Source organism: Rhinatrema bivittatum, chromosome 4, assembly GCF_901001135.1.
Source record: "Rhinatrema bivittatum chromosome 4, aRhiBiv1.1, whole genome shotgun sequence".
Lineage (NCBI taxonomy): Eukaryota > Metazoa > Chordata > Amphibia > Gymnophiona > Rhinatrematidae > Rhinatrema > Rhinatrema bivittatum.
This window is the reverse complement of record NC_042618.1, coordinates 418,917,941-418,929,997: the sequence shown is the minus strand read 5'-3', so window position 1 is coordinate 418,929,997 and position 12,057 is coordinate 418,917,941. Positions and strand designations below refer to the sequence as shown.

Genomic DNA, 12,057 nt, shown 5'->3' with positions numbered 1-12,057 from the left:
CCGAGGTTGCGTACCTTCTCGGCTAAATCAATTTTTTGGTTGCTGTTGCGTATTATTGGAGTTTGCGTAATGTTTATATTCTTTCTTTCTTTCTAGGTGTAAGAATTCAGTTTTATTGATGTTAATTACCAGTTCCATTTGGTTTAGTAGTTGTTTTATTATGTCAAAATACATAATGGCTAAACTTATTGTTTTTTTAATGGTGTCCTCTATTGGTAGAATTAATTGAATGTCATCGGCGTAAATGTAATATGTGATTCCTAGCCCTGTGAGGAGATGGCATAGTGGAAGTAGATATATGTTAAATAGTGTCACTGAAAGTGCCGATCCCTGTGGAACTCCTGTTTTTAGGGTTATTTTTTCAGATAGAGTGTTATTAATTTGTACTTGAAATATTCTGTTGGTTAGATGTGACCTGAACCATGTGATTGTGATACCATGTAGTCCTATTTCTTCAAGTTTTTTGATTAGTTTTTCATAATTCACTGTGTCAAATGCTGCTGATAAATCCAATAATACCAGAATGTAATGTTTTCCATTGTCGAATCCTCTTAGTATATTATCTGTTAGTACAAGTAAAAGAGTTTCAGTGCTGTAGTGCTTACGGAAGCCATGTTGTGATGGGTATAGGATATTGTTATTTTCTAAGTGCTCAGATAGTTGTTTTGAACTGTTTTTTCAATTAATTTTGCAATTAGTGGTAAGTTGGAGACTGGCCTATAGTTCGCTAGTGTTAGGGGGTACATGTTTTTTTTCTTTAATATTGGTTTGATGATTGCTCCTTTTAGTATATCGGGCATGTAACCTTCTTCTAGGGAAGACTTTATAATATTCGCAAGAGTAGGGGTGGTGATGTCAGGAAACTAGATCTAGAAGCATGGGGAACCATGAGTATCATGGACCCCTTGACCTGCTGTAGCTTCACTAGAGTTTTGGTTATTAGTGGTATCGAGAGATACGTGTATAAAAGACCTGAATTCCAGGGGCGAGCAAAGGCGCCCCTGGCTAATTGATGCTCTGAGCAGAGAGCAAAGGTTGTCCATTTTGTGATTCAGTTTGGATGCAAAGAGGTCTATCGCTGGTTGACCCCAACATTGGAATATCCTGGTTGCTACTAAAGGATCCAGGGACCACTCATGAGGCTGGAACTGACGACTGAGGCAGTCTGCAACTACGTTGTGAATGCCTGCGAGATAAGTGGCCCTGAGAAACATGGAATGTGCCAGGGCCCAGTCCCAAATCTGTGTGGCTTCTTGACAAAGGAGATACGAGCCTGTACCTCCCTGTTTGTTCAGGTACCACATGGCAACTGTGTTGTCTGTTTGTATCAGAACAGTCTTGTGTGAAAGGCAGTCCTTGAACACATGTAGAGCATAACGTATAGCTCGAAGCTCCAGGAAATTGATTTGAAATGTTGCTTCGAGTTTTGTCCAAGTACCTTGAGTTTGGAGATTGTCTATGTGAGCTCCCCAGCCCAAGGTGGATGCATCTGTAGTTAAAGTTACTTGCAGAACTGATTGTTGGAAAGGTAGGCCTTTGCGCAAGTTGTTCTTGTTCGCCCACCAGAGGAGAGAAGAACGTAGTTGGTGGGTTATTTGAACTATTGACGACAGTGGTTTAATGGTTTGTATCCACTGTGATCTTAATGTCCATTGGGTTATTCTCATGGCTAATCTGGCCATAGGAGTGACATGAACTGTGGAGGCCATGTGGCCGAGCAGAGTTAGAAACTGATGTGCTGTTGCCTGTTTCTGTAAACGGAGAGAGTTCGCTAATGAGGAGAGTGTCTCCGCCCGGTCCTCCAGGAGGAAGGCTCTTGGTATTATGGTGTTAACTCTGCTCCAATGAACTGTAGTAGACGAGATGGGAGGAGGTGAGATTTTTGGTAATTGATTAGAAATCCCAGTGAGTGGAGCAGATTGATTGTGCGCTTGAGAGAAGCGAGAGCTCCTTGCTGTGACTGGCTTCTGATGAGCCAGTCGTCTAGGTAAGGAAAAATGTGTACACTTTCCTTGTACAAGTGAGCCACTGCCACTCTGTTATGGTTGAGTGTGTTTTGGTGGATCCTTGGGTGCTGTGGGAGATGACCACTCCCACAGGAAGGAGCCCCGTGAGGAGCCACAGCACTGGGCTAGACTCGTAATGCACAAAACACAGTTAGTTCTTTATTAAACAGCTTGAAGAGAGCCACCAGAGGAGGCAGTAGTGAGGCAGTCTGGTAGTTGCAGTCTCAGGGACCTTGGCAGAGGGAGCCCTTCTCTCCTTGATGATGATAGGAGGTTCTGCAGCAGGGTTCCCAGCTAGGAGATACTGTGGATGAGATAGACTGAGAGTTAAGAGTACTCACTAGGTGTTTGCTGTTGGTATGCGATTCCACCAGGTATGTTGAAAATAGTGCAGGCACCGAGGCAGGGAGAGCAGGCCCTCGAGGAGCGAGTAGCTGTTCCCTGTAAGGCACCTGTAATAAAGCAGAGGGCCCCTGAGGAGCGGATACCCAGGTTAGCAATTACCCTGAAGGGCAGAGAGAGAGCTTCCAGCGGCAGCACGGAAGCAGCAGAGTAGCGAGACAGGAACGGATTCGAGACCAATCACGAACTTTGCTAACTCGATTTGTTAGCAATAAGGAGCAGGCTATATACCCGGGCAGAGGTGTGTGACTTCCGGGGTGGACACGAGCATTTTCTGTGCTAGCTGCTTTAAAACTAAAGATACCGTCGCCGCGCACGTCCAGACGACGTCAGGAGGCGGGGTTTCGACGACGTCAGCGTCCCTGCCATGGAGGAAGTCCTCTCAGCCTCGGAGCAGGCCTGAAGAAAAACAGCTGCGCTGTGTGCCCTTGCCTCAGCACCTCCGGGGCTGATGGTCCGCAGTGGATGGGGGTGAGTACGCTCGACCCTGGCCTGCGGGGTCGAGCAACGTAACACACTGCTAGGCACTTTGTGAATACTCGGTGCTGAGGCCAGTCCAAATGGCAGAACCCTGTACTGGTAATGTTGATGACCCACCATGAAATGCAGAAACTTGCGATGAGGAGGGAATATTGGAATGTGAGCGTAAGCATCTTGCAGATCCAGAGAACAGAGCCAGTCTCCTGCTTCAAGAAGTGGAAGCATGGTGCCTAAGGAAACCATTCTGAACTTCTCTTTTCATAGAAATTTGTTGAGAATTCAGAGGTCTAGAATGGGACGTAGGCCTCCTGTTTTCTTTGGAATGAGAAAATATCGGGAGTAGAATCCTCTGCCCTGCTGAGGTCGGGGAACTGGTTCCACGGCCCTGGCTCTCAGAAGGGTGGATAATTCTGTTTGCAGAAGAGTAATATGATCCTTGTGTATCCAAAGAGACTGTGATGGGGAGTCTTTTTGGTACTGTGAGAACATTTAATTGGTAACCTTGTGTTATAATTGAGAGTACCCATTGATCTGTTGTGATTTTGGACCAATGGTTGTGAAAGAGAGATACACGATCTCCCACTGGTATGGCTGGCTTGGGGTTGGTGGAGTAGCTGCTATTCTCTGGCTGTTCTTCAAAAGCCTGATGCCGGGCCTGTTTGAGGGGGAGGTTGAGACCTAGAAGCCCTCAGTTGTCTAGGCTGGGATCTTTGCAGTTGTCTTGATGCTCTACCATGGGTAGCTGGCGGATAGTAACTACATGGTCTATAGTAGGGTTTCCTTTCATGCCATGTGGCATGAGGTAGATGAAGTATCCTGTGGGATTGCAGATAATTGACACAGAGTCTCAGAGTGTTCTTTAAGTTGGGCTACTGCGTCTTGAACTCATGTTCCAAAAAGTTTATCGCCCACACAAGGTAAAACTACCAGCTTTTCTTGAACTTCAGGCCTAAGGTCTTAAGCCTTGAGCCAGGCCCAACGACGTGCACTGATGCCAGTTTCCGCTACTCGTGAAGAGGTTTCAAAACTGTCGTATGCAGCACGGACCTCATGTTTGCCTGCTTCCAAATCCTTATGGATAATGTCATTAGCCGAGTCCTGATATTGTTGAGGCAGAGTTTCAGCTAATTGTTGCATCTGTTTCCAGAGGTTACGCTGATATTGCGTCATAAAGAGTTGATATGACGCTATTCTGGAAGTAAGCATCAATCCTTGAAAGACTTTTCTGCCCAGTGTCCAAGAACTTTTGTTCCTTTCCTGGTGGAGTGGATGAATGAGGCCGTACTCTCTTTGATTTTTTCTGAGCAGATTCCACCACTACAGATTGATGTGGGAGCTGAGTCCTTTGGTAGCCGGGGATGTGTTGCACCAGATAAGTTGTATCCATCCTTTTATTTACCAGTGGAACTGAGCATGGGTGTTCCCATAATCTGTGCTGAAGTTCTACCAGGACCTCATGCATTGGTATCGCCAATACCTCTTTAGAAGAGTCTACAAATTGAAGAACCTCTAAGGTTTGTTGTCTGGTGTCTTCTTCAGACACTAATTTAAAGGGAATAGTGTCAGCCATTTCTTTCACAAAAGTGGTAAAAGACAGGTCCTCCGGAGGTGACTTTTTCCTGCCTTCAGGAGGTGAGGATTTAGACATGAAGTCCTCTGAAGATGTGTCAGTGTCTCTTTCCTCCCAATAGTCCGATGGAGTATGCTTTGGAGGAGAAACATGAGGAGGTCTTGATGGCATTGATGGTTTTTGGGGTGAAAAGAATGGTATCGACAGAGAATGGAGAAGTCAGAATTCTCGGTCGGGAGAGACCGGAGGGTCCCGGCTGAGGTTCAGATGGTAGAGAAGTACCAGAAGCATCATCATCACTGACTGGAACTGGAGTGATGGGCTGCACTGGAAGAGCTCCGATGAGGGCATTGAGCTTTGACATCAGTGGCTGGAATATTGACAAATCCAGCATCGGTATCGGCATCGGCATTGGAGTAGGCATCAGCACCAGAACGGGCATCGGTGGAGGCACCGGCATCGGTGAAGGCACCGGCTTCGGTGATGGCACCGGTATTGGTGAAGGCACCGGCATTGGCGATGGCACCGGCATCGGCTCAAGAGGTGTCGATGGGTGAAGGTCTCTGAGAGCATCTCTCACTGCCTGGTGGATAAATCAGTCCAGTTCCTCACTTATAATTGATGAAGTCAGAGCAGCTATAGGTGGTAGCAGAGAAGGCGTCATCGGTTCTTCCACAGGGCCCTGTGGTGGCTTGATGCCCGGCACCTTCAAAGGTGGGGAACGCCTCAGAGTAGTAGGTCTCGACATTCCCTGTAGACGAGACCGTTTTAGTGATGGTTCACTCGATGGTTCTCTCAACAATAGTAAGGCCTCTGGTGTCGAAGTACGCCGATGTTGATGCTTTTGTCGAAATTTGGTGGCTTTTTCAAGTCCGGATGTCGATTTCACTGATGCCGCAGATGGAGTCGGGATAGCCGATCTCCTGAGCCATCTGTGCAACGTTTATGAATTACTAACCGTTTGGACGCTCCAGCCAGAGCTGATTGGGTCGACGTCGAAGGCAGAAGTTGTATGTGGAAAAGATGTTCCATTTTTTCCTGTCGGCTTTTCTGCCCTTGGCAGTCATCTCCGCACATTTTGGGCAGGAAAAAACATCATGCGACTGCCCAAAACACACTCGATGTGGGGGTCGGTAATTGACATTGTACGATTACAGTTTGGGCATTTTTAGAAGCCCGAGGCCATAGTGAAGGCCGGACAGCCATCGATGGCCTTCTGACAAAAAGGAAAGGTGCTCAAATCGAGCAGGAGAAAAAACTTTTACCTCACCAGCCTGTGTCGGAGGGAGACCCCTATGTAGGGGATGAAATTGAGAAAGATTTTAACTTTTTTTTATCACAAGTTGTGTGAAGAGATTCACACAGGGCTCCTTCACCGCGATGCTAACTCCAGCATGGAAAAGTGAAGACTGAAGAGAGACCCCTGTGGCTCGAGGGATCATGGCATGCCGGGCATGCTCAGTGGGCTCAATCTGTCAGTCAAAACTTTCTAGACACTTTGACAGAAAGTTTTCCGTGATAGGGCTCCGTCAGTGACGTCACCCATATGTGAGGACTAGCATACTGCTTGTCCTGGGATAAACAGGATCCCTGCTGTGGCACAAAAAATATAAGGGTCTCAAGAAGAAAGCTGGCAACTATGTATGTTAGAAGTGGTGTTTAGCTTACTACCTAGAAGCCATTCCCCAGTGATGTGTCCTTGCTGGAAGTGGTCCTGAATTCTGGATTGTGATAGAATGTAAGCATCGTGAGTGGATACTGGAAAGCAGGGCACCACATTCATGATGATGCCCTTGGTGTTGCAGACCATTTGCATGTTTAGGGAGTGATATCCCTTGCTGTTGCGGTAGGTGGCCTCATCTCCTCCTGGTGCTCTTAGGGGCACGTAAGTGCAATCAACAGCTCCCAAGACTGAGGGGAAGCGTGCAATTTGATAGAAATCAGTCATTATTTGTTATTGTTTCTGTCTTCCGAAGGGGAAGGAGATAGCAAATGTTGCTTACCTGTAACAGGTGTTCTCACAGGACAGCAGGATGTTAGTCTTCATATATGGGTGACATCATCAGGATGGAGCCCAATCACGGAAAAACTTCTGTCAAAGTTTCCAGAACTTTGACTGGCCCCTACTGGGCATGCCCAGCATGGCACTAACTCTGCAGCCAGCAGGGGTCCGCCTTCAGTCTTATTTTATAGCTACAGGCAGTGCCAAAAAAATAAAACAACAAAGCGTTACGAACCCAACACCGCGGGGCGGCGGGCGGGTTTCGTGAGGACTAACATCCTGCTGTCCTGTGAGAACACCTGTTACAAGTAAGCAACATTTGCTTTCTCACAGGACAAGCAGGATGGTAGTCCTCACATATGGGTGAGTACCGAGCTGAGGATGCACGAACATTCACCAAATGTACCCAACGGCGTGCAACAGGCACAAGAAATGGGGTGGAATTTGGTAAAGGGCATCTGGAACCCCACCGGGCAGGCGGAAGGGTGTTGGTACGTCACGTTGGAAACAGGTTACGCAGAACAGACTGGCCGAAGATGGAATCCTGTCTTCCGGCTTTGTCCAAGCAATAGTGGGCTGCGAAAGTGTGGAGTGAGCTTCAGGTGGCAGCCCTGCAAATGTCAGGAAGCGGCACCGATCGTAGGTGTGCTACTGAAGTCGCATGGCCCTCACCGAGTGTGCTTTAACACGGTCGTGAAAAGGAATGCCTGCTTGCTGATAGCAAAAAGATATGCAGTCCGCCAACCAGGAGGAGAGAGTCTGCTTACCCACAGGTTGCCCTAATTTGTTGGGATGGAAGGAGACAAATAGCTGAGTGCTCTTCCTGTGGGCAACTGTACAGTCTAGGTAGAACGTTAGAGCCCGTTTACAGTCGAGGTTATGCAGAGCCTGCTCTCCTGGATTGGAATGGGGCCTGGGAAAGAAGGTAGGTAGTATGATGGATTGATTAATGTGAAACTCCGAAACTACCTTAGGTAAGAACTTAGGGTGAGTGTGGAGTACCGCCTGGTCCTGCAGGAGTTTAGTGTAAGGCGGATAGGTAACTAGGCCCTGTAACTCACTAACCCAGCGAGCTGAAGTGATAGCTAAAATGAAAATCACCTTCCATGTGAGATATTTTAGGTCACAGGACTGAAGAGGCTCAAATGGAGGTTTCATGAGCCGACCAAGAACCAGATTAAGGTCCCAAGAAGGGGCTGGAGGCCGTAAGGGTGGCTTGATATGAAGCAAGCCTTTAAGAAATCGTGTTACAAGGGGTTGTACCGATATAGGGACATCCCCGACACCTTTATGGAAGGCGGCTACCGCAATGACATGCATTCTGATTGAGGAAGTCTTTAGACCGGATTCCGATAAATGCCAGAGATAGTCCAAAAATCTCAGGATTGGACAGGAAAAGGGATCAAGGGACTGTGAAGTACACCATGATGTATACCTTTTCCATTTATAGTAATAAGACTTTCTTGTGGAAGGCTTCCGTGAAGCAATCAGGACACGAGAAACGGAATCTGAAAGGTTAAGTGGTTGAAGGATTAACCTTTCAACATCCATGCCATCAGGGACAAGGCCTGAAGATTGGGATGGCGTAGACATCCATCGTTCTGAGTGATCAGAAGCGGGTCCTTTCCCAAGGGAATGTGCCTGCGGATGGAGAGATCCTGGAGTATTGGAAACCACACTTGGTGTGGCCAGTGAGGTGCTATCAGGATCATGGTTCCCTTGTCCTGTCAGAGCTTCACGAGAGTCTTCATGAGAAGAGGAAGTGGAGGGAATGCATAAAGCAGACCGGCTGCCCACGAGAGGGAGAATGCATCTCTGGGTTGAGAGCGCTCGCTCCGAATGAGGGAGCAGAAATTGCCTACTTTGTGGTTCTGAGGGGACGCAAAGAGGTCTATTTGGGGATATCCCCATTGCTGGAAGAGAGAGGTCGCTACCGAGGGATTGAGTGACCACTCGTGCGGTTGGAAGACATGACTCAGTTTGTCCGCCAAGACATTGTCCACTCCTGGCAAGTAGGTGGCCCTGAGGTACATCGAGTGGGAGAGCGCTTCCGCCCAAATCTGAGCGGCCCCCTGACACAGAAGGAAGGAGCCTGTGCCTCCTTGTTTGTTTATGTACCACATGGCCACCTGGTTGTCCGTCTGAATCAGGATGACGTGATTTGATAGGTAATCCTGGAAAGCTCTGAGAGCAAATCGCATTGCTCAAAGCTCCAGGAAATTTATCTGGTGTTTGGCTTCCTCTGGAGACCAGGATCCTTGTGTCTGTAGATTGTTTACATGAGCTCCCCAGCCGAGGTTGGAAGCATCGGTGGTGAGAATGAGTTGAGGGTCTGGTACTTGAAAGGGCAGTCCCTGGAGGAGATTGTTCTGATCTTTCCACCAGGCGAGAGAAAGACAGAGTGCGTCGGTGATGTGGACAATGGTTGACAGAGGCTGAGTCGTTTGAGTCCATTGTGACCGTAGAGTCCAATGCATGACTGTCATGGCCAGACGGGCCATTGGAGTGAGATGGATTGAGGACGCCATGTGTCCGAGAAGGACAAGGAATTGCCGAGCTGTTGCTGTATATTGAGACTGCAACTGGTGAGCGAGAGACACGAGGGTTTGTACTCGTTGTTGAGGTAGGAAGGCTTTTGCCTGTAAGGTGTCCAAGTCTGCCCCAATGAAAGACAAGGTTTGAGATGGGACTAGATAGGATTTCTCGTAAATGACGAGAAATCCTAGAGAGATTAGAGTGTGTAGGGTCAAATCCAGGGACGATCGAGCGGCTTGCTGGGTTGGGGCCCTGATTAACCAGTCGTCTAGATAGGGGTAGACGTGAACACCTTCTTTCCAGAGAAAGGCTGCGACAACTACGAGACATTTGGTAAAGACTCGTGGTGCCGATGCTAGGCCGAATGGAAGCACCCGGTGTTGATAGTGCTTTGGCCTACTAAAAACCGGAGGCACTTGCGATGAGCTGGAGCTATCGCAATGTGGGTGTATGCGTCCTGGAGGTCCAGAGAGCAGAGCCAGTCTCCTCTTTGTAGAAGAGGTAGAAGTGAGCCCAAGGTTACCATTTTGAACTTTTCCCGCTGGAGGTACTTGTTGAGGGCACGTAGGTCCAGAATTGGACGAAGGCCCCTGGATTTTTTGGGGATCAAAAAGTACCGGGAATAGAACCCTAGGCCTTGTTGCGAAAGAGGAACGGGTTCGATTGCTCTTAACTGGAGAAGAAGGGTCTAGAACGGGTAGATGTGAATCGGTTATTTACTCTTTCGGATAGTAGAAAGACTAGGGGGCACTCCATGAAGTTAGCATGGGGCACATTTAAAACTAATCGGAGAAAATTCTTTTTTACTCAACGCACAATTAAACTCTGGAATTTGTTGCCAGAGGATGTGGTTAGTGCAGTTAATATAGCTGTGTTTAAAAAAGGATTGGATAAGTTCTTGGAGGAGAAGTCTATTACCTGCTAATAAGTTCACTTAGAGAATAGCCACTGCCATTAGCAAAGGTTACATGGAATAGACTTAGTTTTTGGGTACTTGCCAGGTTCTTATGGCCTGGTTTGGCCACTGTTGGAAACAGGATGCTGGGCTTGATGGACCCTTGGTCTGACCCAGTATGGCATTTTCTTATGTTCTTATGTTCCTGATCCAGAAGGACAGAGTGGTCGGCTAGTCCCCACGCTTGTAGTGGTGGGGAGTCCGGTGGGACAGCAAGAAAATTCAGATGGTAACCCTGAGCAATGATTGCCAGCACCCATTGGTCAGTTGTGATTGTTTGCCATATTCCATGAAAGTGGCATAGTCGACCTCCCACCAGTATGCTTGGCAAAGGAATTAGGCTGCTGCTCTCCAAGTGAAAGTCAAAAGCCTGAAGCAGGTCCCGGCTGGGGAGCTGCTTGTGACTTTTGCTTGCGAGGTTGGCGAGGCTGAGATTTATGATAAGTCCTCGTCACTCGGGCCTTGTCGGTGGAGGATAGTACTTCCTTGGCCGGAAGAATGACTTCTTAGAGTCCTTCTTGGAGGACTGTCTAGACGGGAAGTCAGAAGGTATTGATGAGAGCTGTCTGAGGGTCTCATGATGATCCTTTAACTCAGCCACTATTTGCTGAATCTGTTCACCGAATAGATTGTCACCAATACAGGGCAGGTCGGAGAGCCTGTCTTGTACTTCTGGGCGAAGGTCCGAAGACTTGAGCCAGGCCCAGCGCCGTGCTTAAATGGCAGTTGCAGACACTCTAGTGGAGGTGTCGAAGATATCATAAGCTGCTCGTATCTCATGCTTTCCTGCTTCAACATCCTTATTGACAAGGGTTTGAAGATGTTCTTGGAATTGGTCAGGCAGGGTTTCAGAGAAGTCCTGTATTTGCTTGAAGATGACCCTATTGTATTGGGTCATGTACAGCTGATAAGAAGCAATTCTAGAGATGAGCATGGCCCCTTGGAACACTCGTCGACCAATATTGTCTAGGAACTTGTGTTCCTTGACAGGAGGGGTAGAGGAGTGTGGCTTCATTCTTTTTGCTTTCTTCTGAGCTGACTCTACCACAACTGAGTGGTGGTCAAGCTGAGACTTTTGAAAGCCCGGGGCTGACTGTACTAGATAAGTAGTGTCAGCTTTCCTGTGTACTGGGGCAATGGATCCAGGATTTTCCCAGTTCTTTTTGAGGAGGTCAAGAAGAACTTGATGAATGGGAATAGAGGTAATCACTTTGGGGGCATCCAGGAATTGGAGAAGCTCTATCATCTGGTGCCTATCATCTTGCTCCGTCTGAAGCTGAAAAGGGACCACCTCAGACATTTCCTTCACAAAATTAATGAAAGAGAGGTCCTCTGGAGGAAAACGCTTTCTACTTTCAGTAGGAGAAGGAGGTGAAGATAAATCATCGGTGTCTGTGGAGGTATCATCACCCCAAGTGTCATAAGGATCAGAAGGCTGACCTGTAGGACGAGAAGGGGGTTGGATACCCGAAGGGCCCGGCTGACGCTCCGAGAAAATCGAAGGAATCGCCGAGGGCACCGCGGACACCCTGGGGGGCATCGGTGCTGGCATCGAAGGCATCGATGGCGCCGATGTGCGTATCGCCCCCGATAAGTGAATCAGTGGCGAGGGACGGCATGGCATCGATGGCTGAGGCACTACCCCCCGAAGGAGGAATGCGGAACGGTGTTTCTCCTCCCGATGAAGCAGTCATCGGGGAGCGCACCGGAGCCATCGGAGACCCGGGAATCACCAGTGGAAGGTTCCACTCTCGGTGCCGGTGTCGGTGCCGGAGGGACCTGGAGTCGTTGCATCGCTTTGTCGATGGCCTCCTGGACCAGCCGGTCCAGTTCTGCCCAGAGACCTGGGGCGATCAGCTTCCTGGAGACCTGGGGCGATCAGCCTCCCTCCCGGAAGAGGGAGGCTGAGGCACAGTTGGAGGGACCACCTTTACAGGCGGAATCGCGACTCCCAAACCCCGTACGGGTGAGGGTGGCCTCGATGTCCCGGTCGCAGGAGTGGTCGGTGTCGCTCCTGGATGGGGCTTCTTCGACGGTGGCTCGGGCGGTGGCGAGGGCGATGATTTCGCTCCCTCGACTGTCCGAGACTTACGATGCCGATGCTTCT

The 12,057-nt window shown here is 48.7% G+C and overlaps 1 protein-coding gene across 2 annotated transcripts in view; it reads right to left on the bottom strand.

Annotated features, from left to right (window-relative positions):
- Positions 1-12,057, bottom strand: part of MGLL (monoglyceride lipase) — a 263,894-nt gene that overhangs the window by 127,059 nt on the left and 124,778 nt on the right. The gene's annotated exons all lie outside the window — the stretch shown is intronic.